Source organism: Balaenoptera physalus, assembly GCF_965194825.1.
Source record: "Balaenoptera physalus genome assembly, chromosome: X".
Lineage (NCBI taxonomy): Eukaryota > Metazoa > Chordata > Mammalia > Artiodactyla > Balaenopteridae > Balaenoptera > Balaenoptera physalus.
The window spans coordinates 42,121,340-42,144,953 of NC_138903.1; the positions used below are offsets into that span (position 1 = coordinate 42,121,340).

General features: G+C 42.7%; 1 protein-coding gene across 21 annotated transcripts in view; it reads left to right on the forward strand.

The window, feature by feature from the left end:
* The first annotated feature begins 1,434 nt into the window (after positions 1–1,434).
* The window catches only part of JADE3 (jade family PHD finger 3), a 172,149-nt gene continuing 149,969 nt past the window's right edge, over positions 1,435–23,614 (forward strand). For 8 of the 21 annotated variants that reach the window (XM_082446440.1, XM_082446430.1, XM_082446421.1 and 5 more), the window contains exons 1-2: positions 1,928–2,066; positions 5,636–5,725. The gene's annotated coding sequence lies outside the window, so the exon portion shown is untranslated. Of the gene's footprint in view, positions 1,575–1,927; positions 2,067–5,635; positions 5,726–16,206; positions 16,398–23,614 lie in introns of those variants that run through there. The other 13 variants (XM_082446435.1, XM_082446426.1, XM_082446423.1 and 10 more) reach the window with 8 other exon arrangements.

The window sequence follows — 23,614 nt, forward strand, 5'->3', positions numbered from 1 at the left end:
GTATCACTACACACCTATTAGAATGACTAAAATAAAAATAAAGTGACAACACCAAATGCAGGCAAAGATGTAGAGAAACTGGATCTTTCCTACATTGCTGGTGGGAATGTAAAATGGTACAGATAATCTGGAAGTTTTGGCAGTTTCTTATAACACTAAATTTATACCATTCGACCCAGCAATTGCACTCTTGGGCATTTGTCACAGAGAAGTGAAAACTAATGTTTACACAAAAAACTCTACATGAATATTCATTGCAGTTTTATTCTTAATAGGCAAAAATTGGGAACAACCCAAATGTCCGTCCATGGGTAAATAGTTAAACTGTAGTACCTCCATAGCAATACTACTACTCAGTAATAAAAAGGAATGAACTATTGATACATGCAACAACTTGGGTGGATCGCAAGGAAATTATGCTGAGTGAAGAAAAGACAGTTTCAAAAGGTATGATTCCATTTACATGTGATAAAATTGCACAGTACTATATACACAGACACAGAAACAAGTGCATGTAAAACTGGTGGAATCGGAATAAGGCCTGTGGATTGTACCGATGTCAATATCTTGGTTATGTAAGATATTACCATTGGGGGAAATTGGGTGACGATTACATGAGACTGTTCTGTAATATCTATTTTTACAGATCCTGTGAATCTATAATTATTTCAAAATAAGTATAATAAAATGAGGTAAGTCTGAAGGACCATGAATATTTTAGAATTCACACATTTGCATATTATGAAATAGAGCTTACCTTTTTGTTTAGTCTAGAAATGTAAATGAAAATGACAATTATGAGTTCATGGTAAAGGGTTTGTTGCTTAAACATTTGTATGAGTCAGTATTCCACCAGAGAAGCAGACCAATAGCCATAGACACACACACACACACACACACTCTTATTCATTCATTAATTAGAAGATATTGGCTTACAGATGTGGGGCAGGCTAAGTAAATCCAAAATCTATAGGGCACGCAGTCAGAAAGGAATGATCAGGCCCACTCAGATTATCCAGGATAATCTCCCTTACTTTATGTCAACTGATCAGGAGCTTTAATTACATGAAAATACCTTCACAGCAACACCTTGGTTAGTGTTTGATTGAATAAATGGGGGCTGTAGCCTAACCAAGTTGACTCATCAAAAAGCCACACATCATAAACCACTTGTGCTTGCAACTGAATAAATTTATTCTGTTAATAGCCACTTTGTCTTGATTGTTATAGGTAATTCAAGTGCAAACGACTTAAATCAATAGTGGCCGACAACGAGTTGTATACATGAGGGTCCACTTATACAACTTTAGAGTTGAAAGGGGCCATGAAAAGCTTAGGTAGTATTTCAACACGGCCCAGGAACCTCCCCGTCGTCGGCGTCTCCGGCCCTTAGAGGCGCTGAGGCTCCTCCCGACAGCAGCACGCCCAGCAGGAGCAGAGAGGAACCCACCTGGAGCCCGGCGCCGCGGGTGCGGGAGCACTAAGTGGGCGGAGCCTCGAGGCGCGCGGCGGTAGCGACGGCGCCCAGCCCGCCAGAAGAGCGCGCGACGGGCGGACGGCGGGGAGCCAGTCGGGTAGGGCGAGCGCGGACAGCGGTTGGCTGCGGGTGTGTGTGTGTGTGTGTGTGTGTGTGTGTGAGTGTGAGTGGAGCGCGGGGTGTGGGGGGACGGGGGGAGGAAGGAAGGGGAAGAGGCGGAGCGTGGGAGCGCACAGTGTCAGGAATACAATAGTGCTCCGCGCCGCTTCAGCCGCCGCCGCCGCCGCCTCAGCCGCCGCCGCCGCCGCCGCCCAACCGCCTGCCCAGCGCTGAGGCCTGACGGGCCGGGCGGGCGAGGGCCGAGGGCGGGAGCTGAGGCACTGGGGGCGGCCCCGGCGGATCCCGTGGCGGGGCGGGGGGCGGGGGGCGGGGGGCGGGGGTGGGGAGGAGATTAGGGGGCAGGTGCGAGGGAGGGGAGAGAAGAAAGCGAGCGGTTCGGGGGGTGGTTACCACCCGTACCCGACTCGCCAGGCACGTTGCCGGGCCCGAGTGTGGAGCCGGGAAGGAGCGGCGACCGAGCTGCGCGAAGGTAGGCGCCGCTGAGGCTGGACGCGGGGCGAGCGGGCTAGGGGGCGTCGCGTTGGGTGGGCAGCGGGAGTGGCGGCCTCGGGGAGTGGAAACGGGCGCCGCGGAGCGCAACGTCCCGGCCCAGCCTCGCCGCGCTCCGGGTCGCTCCGGCTCCTCACCGCGGTGGCCTCCGGCGTCCCCAGCGCCTTGGGGCCGAGAGCGTGTGTGGGCTGCGGTGAAGTGCCCGGTGGTCCCTCGGCTGGCCGGCGCAGCGCCGGGTGGCCGGCGCGGGGGCGGGGGTGGTGGGGGCGGCCGGCCGGGCTCGGCTGCGGCTGCACTCTGGCAGGAATTGAGCGCCATAACTGTTGAGGCCGTTCCCTCTGGTGCCCCATCCTGGCGCCCCCTCCCTCCCGGTCCACTGCCTGCTCTCGGGGCTCCCGGAGTCAGACCCGCGGCGGGAGGACCTGCTCTGCCGGCCGCCTGGGGCCGGATGCTCCGGGGAGCGGGGGCGCGCCCTGAGTGTTTCGATGTTGGGGGGCGGGAAGAACCGAGTCCCGGAGACTGGGGGCCGGGCGGTGCGGGCGGCGGTGAGGTCCCTGGTGAGCCCGGGCGCCCCGCGGGCTGGCGAACTTTCCCTCCCCCTCGCGTCATTGTTCCGGCGCTCCGGGTCCGGATCCGCGGTGAGCGCCGGTCGGTCCGGGGGCGGGGGTGGCGAAAACGGGAGGGCTTTGCCAGTCTTACGGGAAATATTTCCCATCGCTGGGCACGGCAAAGTTAACTTTTCTCCAGCGATCGAGTTGGTTTTATTCTCTCCGCCGTGGGGCAATCGATTAAAAAAAAAAAAGAAAGAAAAGATAGCCTCCCTCCAATCTTTTTCTCTTGCTTTTCAGAGCCACTGCTTCGGTGAAGTCTGGCTTTAAATTGCACCGGGCAACCTGCGTTTATTATTTGTGAGGAGGAAAGGGGGGCGGGATTTCGAGTGTGTGACCGTAATGGTGGTATGTGAAGGCATGTTTAAAAGTTGGTATCATTGTGTAGCCCTGGGACATATGCAGCTCCTAAGCATTTGGCAAGAAACTTGTTTGGCCGCTTCTCTGGATTTCTGAGTTGCAAGGAAATCCATGGTCTCAGATGTTCGAGAGATTGTTTTTGATGTGAGATCCGTTGATCTGTGAAGCTGAGGATGAGATCCCCGTGTCCCCCCCCCGCGTCCCCCCACCCCCCTGCCGTCTGATTGTGTAAGAAATCAAAACCGTGTTGATGGTGATTCCAGTGGCCTGGAGGGAAAGGCGACCTCATTCCCTGATAAAGATAACTGTCTGCTTCTCTCAAAACTGGCAAAGTAATGGAAAATAATTTAGGTAAAGACTGGTTGCACAACATCTTGGCTTAGTTTAAGCAACCCAGAATCCACTTTCCCAGAGTAGTTCTCTTAAATACCTTCCCTGCAGCCATTTCTTGTCAGCCTGGGGGTGAAGGCGGGGTGTGAGAAAGGAGTCGGCCTGAACAAAGCATCGCGTTTTTATTTAATTTAATACTTTCATAACATCTGTAAACAATGGGAATGTGGATCCCAGGCCTCTGTACCTTTTGAATAGTGTAGTTCTCATGCTTTTATAGTATCATGTGATTACTCTCTGGATAAGTGAAAATGTGTTGTTGTTTTTTTTTTTTCTCTTTTGTTTAGCCTAGGAGTATTCTACCTCTATAACATATTTTCTTTTTCGTTTAAAGTGAGCTCTGAATTTAAATACTTGAACTGTAAAAGGATAATGACTCTCTCCAAGGGTGAGAGAATTACATGAGATCTCAGTGTTGGCTACCATCATTGAAACCTTTTCTTCAGCTATGCTCTTTTCTACAGTTTTGTTTGCTAGAGAAGTGCTCTTAACCCAGTATTGGTGCCTTGACAGAGTTTCTTGCATTATTCATCCAGTCAGTTCTGGAATACTCAGGGGTCCTGGTCGGGTTCTAGAACCCACACTTTCATTCTCCCACTTTTCTGAGTCGTGTTGCTGTGCCTTGGCAGTGTGGTAAATGCCTTCTCACCTGTAGGAGTTGGTGAATCTTGTTCACAGGTAGGGGAAAGTGAAGAAGGGCCTCCCACTCCTTCCTGAAGTGTTTGTGATCGTCTGGCCTCCGGGAGTGACTTAGAAGCAGCCTTAGGGGTGACCGGGACCCACCTTCTGGCCTGTAGAGAGTTCCCAGGAGCAAGACAGGTGATGGTGCAGGGCTCTCATCATAGTTGAAATGTATGAGTTAGCGAAGGTTAAAATATTTAAGAACAAAGGATGTGGAAGCCTGTAGGTTGAGTATGATCTTCTCCTTTGGTAATGCTTGTCTTTTCCCTCCTTTGTGTTCCACTGACCCTAACAACCCATTTCTGCCCTAAGCTACACAAAAGCATTTCTTCTTTTTACACGCTACTTTGAGGTCTGGCTGGAACTAAGCAAGTATTTTGGGGGAGGCAGAAGGCATTGGGTGTTTTTGAAGACATGGCATTACAAAGGGCTCTAGTAAGCCTTGATCAGGGATACAGAGGTTGAATATTATCATAGGACATAATGTACCTACCTCCTCATAGAGCTTACACAAAACAGGAGCTGAGGAAGGTAGAGATCATATGCTGGTTTACATTAAGAAAATCTCTCATCAGGGGATAACTTACTATGACCTTTACTTATCTCACCTTATAAGTGAGGGGTGAGTATTGGGTGACACCCATGTGGCACTTTCCTGAAATGGCTAATATGGGGACACTTGAATGGTTTACAAGTTTCTACCTGTTGTTCCACTTACAGTGACTAGGAAAGCTGAAGCATTCTGGTTTGTGGGGTGGGGAAGGTCTAGGATGAGTAGGTAGAAGTGATGAACGAATAAAAGGGTGCTAGCAAGTGGTCATTACAGACCAAGTAACTACTAGCTTTGAGTTTTCTGTTTTCTGGAATCTTTGTGACTCCCCCATGGTTATTTTTGCCTCCTTCCTGTAGATCTCTCCATAGACAACAGCAGCAAAGCTCTTACCATCAGAACTGCCTCTGTGCTTCTCTTGCAGGGGACAGTGAGCAAGAAGTGTCCTGGGGAGAATTTGCCTGACCCTATAGCTGAGCTTGGGAAAAGGAAAGTAAGAACTCAAAGGGTAGCTGACTGCAGAAAGTAGGGGGCCTGGTGTGGGGAAGTAGTACTGGGGCATTGTCCAATGGGAGATACCTGTATGTTCATTAGTGCTCTTCAAGCAGTAAATAATTTAATCTCTGTCCCAACCCAGAAGCCTTGGCTGAGCCCTGTTACCTAAGGGGCTTTTTGTTGGCTGATAGGCAAGGAAACCCGAGTCTGGAGTGTGTTTTTTGGAACAGCTGACAAGAGAATATGGTACCAGCATGGCCAGTACACTAGACCTTGTGTGTTGGAGTCTCCTGGGAAATTTGTTTTTTAGAGTTTCAAAACTTCTTATTTTGATACAATTACACAAAAAAGTTGCAAGAATAGTACAAAGAACTCCTTTATTCCTTTCACTCAAGATTACCATTTACTAACAATTTGTTACCATTTGCTTTATCATTTGCTCTTTTTGTTTCTTTTTGTGAACAGTTTGAGAGCAACCATTGAGAGATTGGTATTTGTCAAAGGCATCTGCAAGGGGGTGGCTCAGGTGCAGCTGTGGGGTGCAGCAGAACATTGGTGAGTGAAATCTACCTAAAGCTGCAAAGCACACATTTGTAAATCACATGGAATCTCTGGTGCTAGATATAGAAATCATTATCAATTGTAAAAGTGGTTAAGGTAAACTCCCCTTTTGTCATCATTTTTGTCAAGTTTGTTCTTAGCTCTGCCAAACTTTAATAGTTATGAAAATCCATTCCACCACTCCCCCAACTTTGCACCTATAATATATTCTCCAACATTTTCATTTAATTTATTTAGCAAACATATTTGCTAGGGGTATAAGAGGTGAAAGATATTCATCCCCTTGAGAGCTCAGCATCCAGTGGAAAGGTAGTAAGGAAATCTATCACCTCAATCAAGGGGAAGAGTATTCTGCTAAAGGGGTTTACAGGGGTAATTGGAACAGCAAGCTAGTTAAGGATTTGAAGAGTTAGATACCTGGGAGTCATTTGGGAAGTATGTGAATGTGAAGATCCATCTTTTCTGAGGCTTGCTGCTCTTAGATGACAAGGTTCATGAGTTAGGGAAGCCTTTGGTGTCATATCCAACACAGGCTGTGGGGTCATGCCAACTTGCGTTTTAATCCACCACTTGATTTTGGCCAGTTACTTAACTTCACCATGCCTCAGTTTCTTCATCTGCCAAACCACACCTCCGAGATAATAATTAATTGAGGTAATAATTGCTCTGTAAACATTCATTTCGTCTTCCCTTCGAAAAATACAGTATGGGGGGAATAGCATGAAAGGTACTAGGTATTAAGGTGAAATCCAAGGAGGTGTTTCTATTTTTCTGCAGATAAATATCTAATTACTAATTGTACTGAGTTGTGATGGAGATTACTATGAGATAATAGCAATAACAGCAGCGATGATTTGTTAACCATTTATTGTGTGCTAAGCACTGTGTTAAGTGCTTATCACAGGGTATCCTTCTGAGGCTCAAAGAGGTGAAGCAAAGGTAACGTGCCTAAGGTCACACAGCAAGTAAGAGGTAGAATGCTTCTGAGAGGGAGATCAGCAAGGTGCCCTGGAGCCTGAAGGATGAGCAGGAAAAAACAAGTTAAAAGTCAGAAAGAAGGGATTGCTAGGCAGAGGGAACAACAGGTGTTGTAAGGGCACTGAGGTGGGAGAGAGATGTAGAAAGGATCCACAGAGGTTTGGCTAGGACCTGGGGAAAGAGATGAGATAGGCAGGGGAAAATTGACAGGGCCATATGGGACCTCATTAAGGAGCTTGTGTTTTATTCCAAGGGCTGGGGGAGGCTGCTGGAAGGTGTTTTTCAGTGTGTGTGTGTGTTTAATCCAGAAGGGCATCTAGTGAGGCCTAAACAAAAGTGGCTTAAGAGAGTCATTTCCCTTTCAGTGTCCCACTTTGTGATCCAATAGAGGCAGTGTTTCTGGCCCAAATGTGTAGATCTTTTTTTTTTTTTTTTGGCTGTGTCGGGTCTTAGTTGCGGCACACAGGCTTCGCTGAGGCAGGCGGGATCCTTTGTTGCGGCACGCGGGCTCCTTTCTAGTTGCAGCGTGCGGGTTTTCTCTCTCTAGTAGTGGTTTGCGGGCTCCAGAGCGCGTGGGCTCTGTAGTTTGAGGCACACGGACTCTCTAGTTGTGGCTCACGGTCCTAGTTGTCCCACGGCATGTGGGATCTTAGTTCCCTGACCAGGGATCGAACCCATGTCCCCTGCATTGGAAGGCGGATTCTTTACCACTGGACCACCAGGGAAGTCCCACGTGTAGATCTTAAACAATTTTTACTGCCCACCATTAACATGGCTAAAAAGAGTTGCTGTGATGCTGGAAGAAGCTGGTCCTGTAGAATGCTTCTAGAAGGAGGTTTAATTGGGCTCTTATATCTGATGCTTTTTAGGCTGCATTAAGGGAGCTCTTTCAGCTTTCACCAAACCCTGTCAAATGGGGAAAAAAGTAGAATTGAAGGAAAAAGTAATTCCTGGAAACCTGAGTTGTTGTTCATGTTAGAAATGGAACTGTTGAATATATAAGACTTTGGTTTAAATATATCATGATAAAGATGCTTCAGTGACTAAATGGAAATTTTTTGTGGAGTGTGTGTGTGTGTGTGTGTGTGTGTTTGGTGTGTGCCATCCGTGACGGCAGACAGTGCATTTGTGAGAATCTGGGAAGACTGATGATTTTTTTCAATACTTATATATTTATTTATTCTCATCCAGGTACTGCAGGTTTTTCTGTTTGAAACTATTTCTTACGTGCAGAGTAAACTTCATAGGGAAAATCAGTGTTCTTTTCCCCTTTCCATATGTAGTGGACCACAAACATATTTACTTTGAAGTAGCCTATGTCAATTAGCTTTTCTTTTTTTTTTTTTTTTTTTTTTTGGCAGGGAGGGTAGTTAGCTGGCAGCTGGATGATCTAGGATGGCCTCGCTCACACATTTGGTAGTTGGCAGGCTGGTTGGTTGGTCTAGGAGGGCCTAAGCTGGGATGGCTCATCCCCACTCCAAGTGGTCTCTCTCATCCAGCTGGCTAGTCTGGACTTGTTAACATCGTGGTCCCAAAGGCACAAAGAGTAGCAAGCGAGAGCAAGCACCAGTGCACAAGCACTTCTCAAGTGTCTGCTTGTGTCACATTTGATATTGTCCCATCAGCCAAACCACAGAAGTTCTTCCGTGGCCAAGCCCAGAGTCGTTGTGGGAGGGGACCCTCCAGGGTGTGGACATAAGGAGATGTGAGAAAATTGGGGACCGTTACCACAGTAATGCATAATAATTATTAATGAATATAACCGCTTTTCCTTTGATAAATCATTTTAAATGCTCATTTATAAATGTAGTGTATTCTTGAGACTAAGTAATATGATCATGCCACGTCTCTTCTATCGAGTGTGGAGCTGAGTGATGGTTTTTCTAGGAGGAAGCCAAAGGGAGACAGTGTGGCTCTAGATGTAGATACTCTCATGAATGGCTTGTCTGCTCACTGATCTTGTGTGGCTATTATCAAAGGAGCCCCTGGGTTTCCTCAACCTCCCGTTCAAGCTTTATCACAAAAACTGTAGTGTACTAGACTGCACTAGGTTTTGTAGTTGAGCAAAAAGACGGTTAATTGGGAATCCATCACCACCTGAAAGATGAGAGAAACATTTGCATCCTTTCTTCATAACCTTTACGTGATTTATAGTTTTACCTAAGAGAAGAAATCCTTATTTGGGCATTATAATAAGGACAAAGGATTCTCTGTAGATATGTTTTATTTGGTCAAGATTTTAAAATCTCCCTGTGGTTGCAGTGAAGAATCCACCATTGTGCTGTAGAGTGGCCAGTGACTAGTAATTTGGGGAGTCAGCCTTTGGCCTTTGCTTGTGAAGATTTTAGAAGTAACACCTTTTACACACCTGAAATAGGCTTTACAACCAGCTTGTGGCCTAAAATACATTACATGAAAATGCAACTGGACCCTAGGAAGCATGTGTGGGAAAATGAGTAGAAGGCTCACTTTGTACATCTTAGAGCTGTACATTTCTCTAGAAAATTGCCTGGTGATAGAATATCAGCTTCCTTTTTTTCCTCTTAGGATAAAAATGAAAAATCCCTGACATTTTAAAAGTCAGTGACTTGCACCGGTCAGAATGGCTATCATCAAAAAAATCTATAAACAATAAGTGCTGGAGAGGGTGTGGAGAAAAGGGAACCCTCTTGCACTGTTGGTGGGAATGTAAATGGATACAGCCACTATGGAGAACAGTATGCAGGTTCCTTAAAAAACTAAAAATAGAACTACCATATGATCCAGCAATCCCACTACTGGGCATATACCCAGAGAAAACCATAATTCAAAAAGACACATGCACCCCAATGTTCATTGCAGCACTATTTACAATTGCCAGGACATGGAAGCAACCTAAGTGTCCATCGACAGATGAAAGGATAAAGAAGATGTGGCACATATATACAATGGAATATTACTCAGCCATAAAAAGAAACGAAATGGAGTTATTTATAGTGAGGTGGATGGACCTAGAGTCTGTCATACAGATTGAAGTAAGTCAGAAAGAGAAAAACAAATACCGTATGCTAACACATATATATGGACTCTAAAAAGAAAAAAAAAAGGTTCTGAAGAACCTAGGGGCAGGACAGGAATAAAGATGCAGATGTAGAGAATGGACTTGAGGATATGGGGAGGGGATAGGGTAAGCTGGGATGAAGTGAGAGAGTGGCATGGACATATATACACTACCAAATGTAAAATAGCTAGTGGGAAACAGCCACACAGCACAGGGAGATCAGCTGGGTGCTTTGTGACCACCTAGAGGGGTGGGATAGGGAGGGTAGGAGGGAGACGCAAGAGGGAGGAGATATGGGGATATATGTATATGTATAGCTGATTCACTTTGTTATAAAGCAGAAACTAACACCACTGTAAAGCAATTATACTCCAATAAAGATGTTAAAAAAAGAAAAAGTGACTTGGAAATAGCCATCAAAATTATAAGTGCACATATCATTTGAACCAGCAAACACTTCCAGGAATGAATTCAACAAATGTTTGCATATTACTCGGAGTATTGCTTATAATAGCGAAAGAGTGGTTATAGCCTAAGGATCAATCAAGGCTTGATTATACAGTAGAATATTACATTGATATTGCATGATCTTCAAGATGTACAAAATGAAAAAAAAGCAAGAAACAGAACAATGTGTATTGTATACTACCATTTGTATAAAATAGATAGTGGGGCAATAATATGTAAATTTTTGCTTACATAAACATAAATATTTCTGGAAGGATATTCAAGACACTGATAGCTTTGGGGCACACATGGCCAGGGTAGAGGGTGGGAGGGAGACTTTTCACTGCATAAACTTTTATATATACTTTTGGAATTTTAAGCCACATGAATATATTACCCTATTTTAAAAATTAAGTACATTTATCTAAAAAGAGATGGTATATGGTTATGGTGATGTGAACTTCCATGAACTCCTACTCAAGTTGACCTGGTCAGAACTATCCATGTTAAAAAAATATATCCAGCCAGTTTTGTTTCCTAGAAATGCCTCAGAATAGTGTACTTCTGAATTTTTAACTATAGCCCTACCTTTTTCAGAATGTCATATGAATGGAATCATACAGTATGTAGCCTTTTTTGGTCTTGCTTCTTTTACTTGATTCATCTATGTTATGTGAAATAATAGCCTTTTCCTTTTTATCGCTGAATTGTATTCCATTGTATGGAATACAATGGTTCATTCACCTGTTTGAGGACAACTTGGTTGCTTCCAGCTTCTTGGCTATTATGAATAAAGCTGAATAAATATTTTGTGTGGACATAAGTTTTCAGTTGATTTGGGTAGATATGTAGGAGTGGGATTGCTGAGGTTTTATAAGAAACTGCCAAACTGTCTTCCAAAGTGGTTCTACCATTTTGCATTCCTACCAGCCATGAAAATGAGGAGTGTATGTCAAGGTTCATCTTCCTGCGTATGGATGTCCAGTAGTTCCAGAACCATTTGTTGAAAAGACTGTCCTTTCTCCATGGAATTGCTTTTGTACCTCTGTCAAAATGTGGTTATGCTTGGGCGGGTCTATTTCTGAGATCTCTGTTCTGTTGAATTGATTTTTGTGTGTATCATTTTGCCATTACCACACTGTCTTGACTATTATAGCTTCATAGGATTCTTGAAGTCAGATAATATGAGTACTGTTATTTTTTCTTCTTTATCAGAGTTGTAGTGGTGAGAGAGGACATCCTTCATTTGTTCCAGTCTTAGAAAGCATTCCATCTCTCACCATTAAGTATGATGCTAGCTGTAGGGTTTTTTTTTTAAAATATATACCCTCTTGTGCTGAAAAGAGTTAACATAGCAGGCCTGAGGCTGCTATCTTTAGAAGGCCTGCTAGCAAGACTGGCCCTTGGCTGGTGTCTGGGAAATTGGCTTTTCAAACATTTTGAAAATAAAACATTATATTCTACCTTCATTTATTCCTTTTCCAATGCTCTTCATTTCTTTATGCTAATCCAGCTTCCCATCTTATTCATAATCTTTCTGCCTGAAGAATTTTCCTTTAACATTAATGTTTATGCTAGATCTGCTGTCAGTAAATTCTGTTTTTGTTTGTATGAGAAAGTCTTTTTTTTCCTCACTTTTAAAGGATATTTTCATGGAATATGGAATTCTGAGTTGACAGTTTTTTCCCTCTCTCAGCATACTCCTCCACTGTTGCCTTGCTTGCATGGTTTCTGTTAAGTCTGCTGTAATTCTTATCTTTGTTCCTCCATAGCTAATTTGTCTTTTTTCCTCTGGCTTCCTTCAGTCTCTTTGTCTTTGCCTAGGTGTGGCTTTTTAGTTTTTTTCATATTTATGCTGCTTGGTATTCTCTGAGCTTCTAGTGTCTGTGGTTTGTTGCCTGTCACTAATTTGGAAAGTTCTCAGCCATTATTTCTTCAAATAATTCTTGTGCCCCATTCTCTCTTTTTTTCTTCCTTCTGGGGTTCCAATTACAAACATATTATACTGTTTGTTATTGTCCCACAGTTCTTGAATGCTGTGTTCTATTTTTTCTCCCTTTTGTCTCTTTTTGTTTTATTTTTATTGACCTGATCAACAAACTTGATCTTTATGTTCACTGATTCTTTCCTTGTTTGTGTCAGTTCTACTGTTGAGCATGGTGGTTTTTTACTCTTTTTTTATTGAGCATTTCCATTTGATTCTTTATCACAGTTAACATCTCTTTTCTGAAATTATCCATCTGCTCTTGCATATTGTCTACCTTTTCCATTAGAGTCTTTAACACAGTAATCATAATTCTTTTAGATTTCATTTCTGATAGCCCCAACCTCTGTGTCATACTGAATCTGGATCTGATGATTGTTTTGGCATTTGGAATATTTCCTGCCTTTTATTATACCTCTAAATATGTTAAAAGCTGAACATGGGTAGGAGAAGAACACAGGTTTCCTTCTGCTAGGCCTTTAGTGTGGGGATTTTAATTAATCTAGTCAGGAGTCGGCCTGTGTTCCATGTTTGTTTTTGCTGTGGGCACCAGAGATTTCTGATTCCTCTAGTGATACCTTCTTTTTGATTCCTGCTTGGCTTTAGGTTTTTCCTTTGTGCTGTTTCCCAAGAACTGTCTCTTACAGCTCTCCCAGTTGTATTTCACTGTTACTAACCACATAGCTGGTTTGCCAGGTGGTGGTTGCTGGGGGAGGGGGAGTTCTCTGATGATTTGATTAAGCCTCAAACTTAGGCAGGTACTGGAACTTGGGTCTTGAGTGTGTCCTTCACAAGATTTCCTGCCCCTTCTCCAGGGGTGGAGCTTCTTTTTCTTTTTCCTCTGTTCCTTCGCCCAGCTGCAGTGAGTATCCACCAGTGTCCTCAAGCCATAGATTTTAAGTCCCCCCGCAAATTAAGCCTTTTGTTCTGTACTAGAGATAAAGGAAAGGCGTCTGGGTGGATTTCACAGTGAGTGCTATTTTCCTCAGCCAAACAGCACCTTCATGGAAGCTTTCTCTGACATATTTCCTTATCTTCCCTGTAGGAGCCTTGTGGGATTCCTTTTGGTAAAACTTGGAAGAGGATGGGAAACCCCTCCCTCACCATGTGGAGCCCAAGAGCTTCATACTCTCATGACATTCCATACTCTGGCCTCCAGTAATTTGTCAGAATCTCTAGTTTAATCTTCCTACCAGCTTACATGTTCAGATCCTGTGTCTACCTGCAGGCACCGGTCTCTTCAGATAGTGGGTTGGTGGCTTGCCCTATGACTTCACTTCTCTGATAGGTCCAAGAAGAGTCATTGATTTTCAGTCAATATAGCTTCTTTCTTGTTGTAAAGGTGGAAATGATGGCCTCCCAATACTTTACATGACCAAGCTGAAACCTAAGTCCTCAAATAACTCTTAATCTACACAAATGTCTAATGTGCAGCCCATAGAAACTTAGTACAGGTTAGTTTTTTCCCCTTATTTTTCTTTTTTTCAAACCCTTGAATTTTATAGTTTTATGGCTAGGGAGCCAGAAATAATTGATTCTATCTTGGGTTCTGCCTATTTTAGGCTTTAAAAACCTCTGTACCACTGGTAGTATGTTATATGTTTGTCTTCCTGTCTTCTAAAATTCTATGTATGCCTGTGGTAATTATTGAGCATGTTGTTAGCACTCAATAATAATTTGCCTCATTCAAAATTAGAGCATGATTTATCCTTTCTAGATCATAGGGTTTGTTAGTGACCATGTGTTTGTTGTTTTTATTCTCCACATTTCCAGGTGCAATTCAGTTCAGCTGATAGTTGTTGAGTGCCCACTGTGCTATGAGTGAGGCACTAAGTGTTAAGTAGAATACAAGCCTGACCTGGTAAATGGAGTAACCAAGGGGTTCCTGAAGGCAATGGAAGCCCCATGGATGGAAGTATATTGCAACTTGGGAAACATCTCCATTTCAATCTAGAAGGATTTCTTAAACTCTTTTTAAATTTTTATTTTTAATTATACTAGTGATACATGAATGCATTCTAGTAAAAACTGAAAAGTTGTAGAAAGAGCCATGGTTGTCCATGACATCCTTATGACACTCTCATTCCATCACGTTCTCCTTCCCAAAGTTAATTTTGATTACTTACTTTTGTTTTACTGTGCAAATTGCTATATCAAATGTATCATCTAATAAGTTTACTGAAATACTTAAAATTTTTTTTTAATTTTTTGGCCGTGCCACACAGCATGTGGGATCTTAGTTCCCCGACCAGGGATTGAATCCGTGCCCCCTGCTGTGGAAGCGCAGGGTCTTAACGACTGAACCGCCAGGGAAGTCCCGTGAAATATTTTTATATTTAAGGGAATAAGCACCCAAATTCATTTAACTTTTCAGGAATGTTTATTAGGGGTAACTGTCATCATTCAGGTTGGATGTGTGGCCTAATAATGATTCTTTGCTTCACATTATAATGTAACTCTTCTAGTTTTTAAACCTGAAAACTAGTGTTGGTGATAGAACTGTAAAAGTCTATTTTGGGTAAATGAGAAATACAGAAATTCGTACTGACTGAAAAGATGATGACCTGTTGCCTTTTTCTTTAATTATCATAGTATAATTGACTTTTTTGGGGGTGTGTATATAGTTCAGTGGATTTTGACACACGTGTAGATCAGTGTAACCACTACCACAGTCAAGGTACAAAACAGTTCCACCACCCCAGGATACTGCTTTGTGCTACCTCTTTCAGTCATACTATGTTCCCACCCCAACTGCTGGCAGCCACTGATCTGTGCTCTATCACACTATAGTTTTGTCACTTTGATGTCACATAAATGGAGTCAGACTGTATGTAATCTTTTGAGTCTTTTTTTCACTCAGCATAATGCTTTTGAGATTCATCCAAGTTGTGTGTATCAAATAGTTTGTCCCTTTTTATTACAAAGTAGTAGTCTATTATATGAAACCACATTTTGGTTGTTTCCAGTTTTGGGTGATTAAAAGTAGAGCTGCTATAAAAATTCATGTGCAAGTGTTTGTGTGCACATAAATTTGCATTTCTCTAGGGTAAATAACCTGAGAGTGAGATTGCTAGAATTACACTGCCATTCATGGTAAAACTAGTTAGAGTTTGAATGCTAGAAATGGATAGAGTAACAAAGACCCAAGTTGTTTAAATCTTGCTTTTGCTTCTTACTAACTATGCAACCTTGAGTGAGTTTAACCTCTTTGTGCCACAGTTTCCATATTTGTAAAATGAAGTTAACAATAACAACCACTGGGATTATTGTGTGGGATTAATGGCATATTTTAAAAATTTATTTATGTTTGTCTGCGTTGGGTCTTCGTTGCTGCATGCGGGCTTTCTCCAGTTGTGTCAAGCGAGGGCTACTCTTCATTGGGGTGTGCAGACTTCTTACTGTGGTGGCTTCTCTTGTTGCGGAGCATGGGCTCTAGGCGTGTGAGCTTCAGTAGTCGCAGCACGTGGGCTCAGTAGTTGGGGCACGCGGGCTCTAGAGCGCAGGCTCAGTAGTTGTGGCGCATGGACTTAGTTGCTCTGCGGCGTGTGGGATCTTCCCGGACCAGGGATCGAACCCGTGTCCCCTGAATTGGCAGGTGGATTCTTAACCACTGCACCACCAAGGAAGTCCCAAATTGATGGCATATTAAGAATAAAATGCTGATAGGGACTTCCCTGGTGGTCCAGTGGTTAAGACTCCATGCTCCCAATGCAGGGGGCCTGGGTTTGATCCCTGGTCAGGGAACTAGATTCCGCGTGCCACAACTAAGAGCCTGCATGCCGCAACTGAAAAAAGACCCTGCATGCTGCAAGTAAAAAAAGACCCCACATGCCACAACTAAAGATCCTGCATGCTGCAACGAAGATCCTGCATGCCGCAACGAAGATCCTGCGTGCCGCAACTAAGACCTGGCACAGCCAAATAAATAAATATTAAAAAAAAAAAGAATAAAATGCTGATCAATGTCTGGCATACTAAATATATTATTATTATTATCTCATGTTTAATAAAACCTTTTCTTGTTAGAGACATTCGCCTTTAGTCAATTAAAATGGAGAAATTAAGTAATCCATAGGAGGGAGCTTCAAGATGGCAGAAGAGTAAGATGTGGAGATCACCTTCCTCCCCACAAATACATCAGAAATACATCTACGTGGGGAACAACTCCTACAGAACACCTATTGAACGCTGGCAGAAGACCTCACACCTCCCCAAAGGCAAGAAACTCCCCACGTACCTGGGTAGGGCAAAAGAAAAAAGAAAAAACAGAGATAAAAGAATAGGGATGGGACCTGCACCACTGGGAGAGAGCTGTGAAGGAGGAAAGGTTTCCACACACTAGGAAGCCCCTTCGCGGGCGGAGACTGCAGGTGACGGGGGATGGGGAGAAGCTTCAGAGCCACGGAGGAGAGGGCAGCAACAGCGGTGCGGAGGGCAAAGCGGAGAGATTCCTGCACAGAGGATCAGTGCTGACCAGCACTCACCAGCCTGAGAGGCTTGTCTGCTCACCTCCCAGGACAGGCAGGGGCTGGGAGCTGAGGCTCTGGCTTTGGAGGTCGGATCCCAGGGAGAGGACTGGGGTTGGCTGCGTGAACACAGCCTGAAGGGGGCTAGTGTGCCACAGCTAGCCGGGAGGGAGTCGGGAAAAAGTCTCGACCTGCCTAAGAGGCAAGAGACCATTGTTTCAGGGTGTGCGAGGAGAGGGGATTCAGAGCACCGCCTAAACGAGCTCCAGAGAAGGGCGTGAGCTGCGGCTATCAGCGTGGACCCCAGAGACGGGCATGAGATGCTAAGGCTGCTGCTGCAGCCACCAAGAAGCCTGTGAGCAAGCACAGGTCACTATCAACACCGCCCCTCCCGGGAGCCTGTGCAGCCCGCCACTGCCAGGGTCCCATGATCCAGGGACAACTTCCCCAGGAGAACACACTGCGTGCCTCAGGCTGGTGCAACGTCACGCTGGCCTCTGCCGCCGCAGGCTCGCCCCGAATTCCATACCCCTCCCCTCCCTCCCCCCAGCCTGAGTGAGCCAGAGCCCCCGAATCAGCTGCTCCTTTAACCCTGTCCTGTCTGAGCAAAGAACACACGCCCCCAGGCGACCTACACACAGAGGTGGGTCCAAATCCAAAGCTGAACCCCAGGAGCTGTGCGAACAAAGAGGAGAAAGGGAAATCTCTCCCAGCAGCCTCAGGAGCAGCGAATTAAATCTCCATAAACAACATGATGTATCCTGCATCTGTGGAATACCTGAATAGACAACAAATCATCCCAAATTGAGGACGTGGACTTTGGGAGCAACGATATATATATATTTTTCCCTTTTTTCTCTTTTTATGAGTGTGGATGTGTATGCTTCTGTGTGTGATTTTGTCTGTATAGTTTTGCTTTTACCATTTGTCCTGGGGTTCTGTGTGTCCGTTTTTATTTTTTGTTTGTTTTTTTAAGTATAGTTTTTAGCATTTGTTATCGTTGGTTGATTTGTTTTTTGGTTTGGTTGCTCTCTTCTATCTTTCTTTATTACTTAAATTTTTTTTAATAATTATTTTTATTTTAATAACTTATTTTATTTTATTTTACTTTATTTTATTTTATCTTCTTCTTTCTTTCTCTCTTTTTTTCCTCCCTTTTATTCTGAGCCGTATGGATAACAAGCTCTTGGTGCTCCAGCCAGGCGTCAGGGCTGTGCCTCTGAGGTGTGAGAGCCAAGTTCAGGACACTGGTCCACAAGAGACCTCCCAGCTCCATGTAATATCAAACGGCAAAAATCTCCCAGAGATCTCCATCTCAACGCCAAGACCCAGCTCCACTCAACGACCAGCAAGATACAGTGCTGGACACCCTATGCCAAACAACTAGCAAGACAGGAACACAGCCCCACCCATTAGCAGACAGGCTGCCTAAAATCATAATAAGGCCACAGACACCCCAAAACACACCACCAGACGTGGACCTGCCCACCAGAAAGACAAGGTCCAGCCTCATCCACCAGAACACAGGCACTAGTCCCCTCCACCAGGAAGCCTACACAACCCACTGAACCAACCTTAGCCACTGGGGACAGACACCAAAAACAAAGGGAAATACGAACTGTAGCCTGTGAAAACGAGACTCCAAACACAGTAAGTTAATCAGAATGAGAAGACAGAGAAACACACAGCAGATGAAGGAGCAAGGTAAAAACCCACCAGACCAAACAAATGAAGAGGAAATAGGCATTCTACCTGAAAAAGAATTCAGAGTAATGATAGGAAAGTTGATCCAAAATCTTGGAAATAGAATGGAGAAAATACAAGAAACGTTTAACAAGGACCTAGAAGAACTAAAGAGCAAACAAACACTGATGAACAACACAATAAATGAAATTTAAAATTCTCTAGAAGGGATCAATAGCAGAATAACTGCGGCAGAAGAACGGATGAGTGACCTGGAAGATAAAATAGTGGAAATAACTACTGCAGAGCAGAATAAAGAAAAAAGAATGAAAACAATTGAGGACAGTCTCAGAGACCTCTGAGACAACATTAAATGCACCAACATTGGAATTATAGGGGTCCCAGAAGAAGAAGAGAAAAAGAAAGGGACTGAGAAAATATTTGAAGAGATTATAGTTGAAAACTTCCCTAATATGGGAAAGGAAACAGTCAAGTCCAGGAAGTACAGAGAGTCCCATACGGGGTAAATCCAAGGAAAACACGCCAAGACACATATTACTCAAACCATCAAAAATTAAATATAAAGAAAACATATTAAAAGCAGCAAGGGAAAAAGAACAAATAACACACAAGGGAATCCCCATAAGGTTAACAGCTGATCTTTCAGCAGAAACTCTGCAAGCCAGAAGGGAGTGGCAGGACATATTTAAAGTGATGAAGGAAAAAAACCTACAACCAAGTTTACTCTACCCAGCAAGAATCTCATTCAGAGTTGATGGAGAAATTAAAACCTTTACAGACAAGCAAAAGCTAAGAGAATTCAGCACGACCAAACCAGCTTTACAACAAATGCTAGAGGAACTTCTCTAGGCAGGAAACACAAGAGAAGGAAAAGGCCTACAATAACAAACCCAAAACAATTAAGAAAATGGTAGTAGGAACATACATATCGATAATTATCTTAAATGTAAATGGATTAAATGCTCCAACCAAGAGACATAGACTGGCTGAATGGATACCAAAACAAGACCCATATATATGCTGTCTACAAGAGACCCACCTCAGACCTAGGGACACATACAGACTGAAAGTGAGGGGATGGAAAAAGATATTCCATGCAAATGGAAATCAAAAGAAAGCTGGAGTAGCAATTCTCATATCAGACAAAATAGACTTTTAAACAAAGACTATTACAAGAGACAAAGAAGGACACTACATAATGATCAAGGGATCAATCCAAGAAGAAGATATAACAATTGTAAATATTTATGCACCCAACATAGGAGCACCTCACTACATAAGGCAAATACTAACAGCCATAGAAGGGGAAGTGGACAGTAACACAATCATAGTAGGGGACTTTAACACCCCACTTTCACCAATGGACAGATCATCCAAAATGAAAATAAATAAGGAAACACAAGCTTTAAATGATACATTAAACAGGATGGACTTAATTGATATTTATAGGACATTCCATCCAAAAACAACAGAATACACATTCTTCTCAAGTGCTCATGGAACATTCTCCAGGATAGATCATATCTTGGGTCACAAATCAAGCCTTGGTAAATTTAAGAAAATTGAAATCATATCAAGTGTCCTTTCCGACCACAACGCTATGAGACTAGATATCAATTACAGGAAAAAAATCTGTAAAAAATACAAACACATGGAGGCTAAACAATACACTACTTAATAACCAAGAGATCACTGAAGAAATCAAAGAGGAAATCAAAAAATTCCAGAAACAAATGATAATGAAAACACGACGACCCAAAACCTATGGAATGCAGCAAAAGCAGTTCTAAGAGGGAAGTTTATAGCAATACGATCCTACCTTAAGAAACAAGGAACATCTCAAATAAACAACCTAAGCTTACACCTAAAGCAATTAGAGAAAGACGAACAAAAAAGCCCCAAAGTTAGCAGAAGGAAAGAAATCATAAAGATCAGATCAGAAATAAATGAAAAAGAAATTAAGGAAACGATAGCAAAGATCAATAAAACTAAAAGCTGGTTCTTTGAGAAGATAAAGAAAATGAATAAACCATTAGCCAGACTCATCAAGAAAAAAAGGGAGAAGACTCAAATCAGTAGAATTAGAAATGAAAAAGGAGAAGTAACAACTGACCCTTCAGAAATACATGGGATCCTGAGAGATTACTACAAGCAACTATATGGCAATAAAATGGACAACCTGGAAGAAATGGACAAATTCTTAGAAATGCACAACCTTCCGAGACTGAACCAGGAAGAAATAGAAAATATGAACAGACCAATCACAAGCACTGAAATTAAAACTGTGATTAAAAATCTTCCAACAAACAAAAGCCCAGGACCAGATGGCTTCACAGGCGAATTCTGTCAAACATTTAGAGAAGAGCTAACACCTATCCTTCTCAAACTCTTCCAAAATATAGCAGAGGGAGGAACACTCTCAAACTCATTCTATGAGGCCACCATCACCCTGATACCAAAACCAGACAAAGGTGTCACAAAGAAAGAAAACTAAAGGCCAATATCACTGATGACCATAGATGCAAAAATCCTGAACAAAATACTAGCAAACAGAATCCAACAGCACATTAAAAGGATCATACATCATCATCAAGTGGGGTTTATCCCAGGAATGCAAGGATTCTTCAATATACGCAAATCAATCAATGTGATACACCATATTAACAAATTGAAGGAGAAAAATCATATGATCATCTCAGTAGATGCAGAGAAAGCTTTTGACAAAATTCAACACCCATTTATGATAAAAACCCTCCAGAAAGTAGGCATAGAGGGAACTTGCCTCAACATAATAAAGGCCATTTATTACAAACCCACAGCCAACATCGTCTTCAGTGGTGAAAAACTGAGACCATTTCCACTAAGATCAGGAACAAGACAAGTTTGCCCACTCTCACCACTATTATTCAACATACTTTTGGAAGTTTTAGCCACAGCAATCAGAGAAGAAAAAGAAATAAAAGGAATCCAAATCGGAAAAGAAGAAGTAAAGCTGTCACTATTTGTAGATGACATGATACTATACATAGAGAATCCTAAAGATGCTACCAGAAAACTGCTAGAGCTAATCAATGAATTTGGTAAAGGAGCAGGATACAAAATTAATGCACAGATCTCTTGCATTCCTATACACTAATGTTGAAAAATCTGAAAGTGAAATTAAGAAAACACTCCCATTTACCATTGCAACAAAAAGAATAAAATATCTAGGAATAAACCTACCTAAGGAGACAAAAGACCTGTATGCAGAAAATTATAAGACACTGATGAAAGAAATTAAAGATGATACAAATAGATGGAGAGATATACCATGTTCTTGGATTGGAAGAATCAACATTGTGAAAATGACTCTACTACCCAAAGCAATCTACAGATTCAGTGCAATCCCTATCAAACTACCACTGGCATTTTTCACAGAACTAGAACAAAAAATTTCAGAATTTGTATGGAAACACAAAAGACCCCGAATAGCCAAAGCAATCTTGAGAAAGAAAAACGGAGCTGGAGGAATCAGGCTCCCTGACTTCAGACTATACTACAAAGCCACAGTAATCAAGACAGTATGGTACTGGCACAAAAACAGAAATATAGATCAATGGAATAGGATAGAAAGTCCAGAGGTAAACCCATGCGCATATGGTCACCTTATCTTCGATAAAGGAGGCAAGAATATACAGTGGAGAAAAGCCCACCTCTCCAATAAGTGGTGCTGGGAAAACTGGACAGGTACATGTAAAAGAATGAAATTAGAACACTCCCTAACACCATACACAAAAATAAACTCAAAATGGATTAAAGACCTAAATGTAGGGCCAAACACTATCAAACTCTTAGAGGAAAACATAGGCAGAACACTCTACGACACAAATCACAGCAAGATCCTTTCTGACCCACCTCCTAGAGAAATGGAAATAAAAACAAAAATAAACAAATGGGACCTAATGAAACTTAAAAGCTTTTGCACAGCAAAGGAAACCATAACAAGATGAGAAGACAACCCTCAGAATGGGAGAGAATATTTGCAAATGAAGCAACTGACAAAGGATTAATCTCCAAAATTTACCAGCAGCTCATGCAGCTCAATATCAAAAAAACAAACAACCCAATCCAAAAATGGGCAGAACACCTAAGTAGACATTTCTCCAAAGAAGATATACAGATTGCCAACAAACACATGAAAGAATGCTTAACATCATTAATCATTAAAGAAATGCAAATCAAAACTGCAATGAGGGCTTCCCTGGTGGCGCAGTGGTTGAGAATCTGCCTGCTAATGCAGGGAACACGGGTTCGAGCCCTGGTCTGGGAGGATCCCACATGCCGCGGAGCGGCTGGGCCCGTAAGCCACAATTACTGAGCCTGCGTGTCTGGAGCCTGTGCTCCGCAACAAGAGAGGCCGCGATAGTGAGAGGCCCGCGCACAGCGATGAAGAGTGACCCCCACTTGCCACAACTAGTGAAAGCCCTCGCACAGAAACGAAGACCCAAGATAGCCATAAATTAAAAATAAATAAATAAATAAAAATTAAAAAAAAAAATAAAAGTTTAAAAAAAAAAAAAAACTGCAATGAGATATCATCTCACACCAGTCAGAATGGCCATCATCAAAAAATCTAGAAACAATAAATGCTGGAGAGGGTGTGGAGAAAAGGGAACCCTCTTGCACTGTTGGTGGGAATGTAAATGGATACAGCCAATATGGAGAACAGTATGGAGGTTCCTTAAAAGAGTAAAAATAGAACTACCGTACGACCCAGCAGTCCCATTACTGGGCATATACCCTGAGAAAACCGTAATTCAAAAAGGGTCATGTACCACAATGTTCATTGCAGCTCTGTTTACAGTAGCCAGGACATGGAAGCAACCTAAGTGTCCATCGACAGATGAATGGATAAAGAAGATGTGGCACATATATACAATGGAAAATTACTCAGCCATAAAAAGAAACAAAATTGAGTTATTTATAGTGAGGTGGATGGACCTAGAGTCTGTCATACAGAGTGAAGTAAATCAGAAAGACAAAAACAAATACCATATGCTAACACATATATATGGAATCTAAAAAAAAAAAAAAAGTCACGAAGAACCTAGGGGCAAGATGGGAATCAAGACTCAGACCTACTAGAGAATGGGCTTGAGGATACAGGGAGGGGGCAGGGTAAGATGGGACAAAGTGAGAGAGTGGCATGGACGTATATACACTATGAAACGTAAAATATATAGCTTGTGGGAAGCAGCCGCATAGCAAAGGGAGATCAGCTCGGT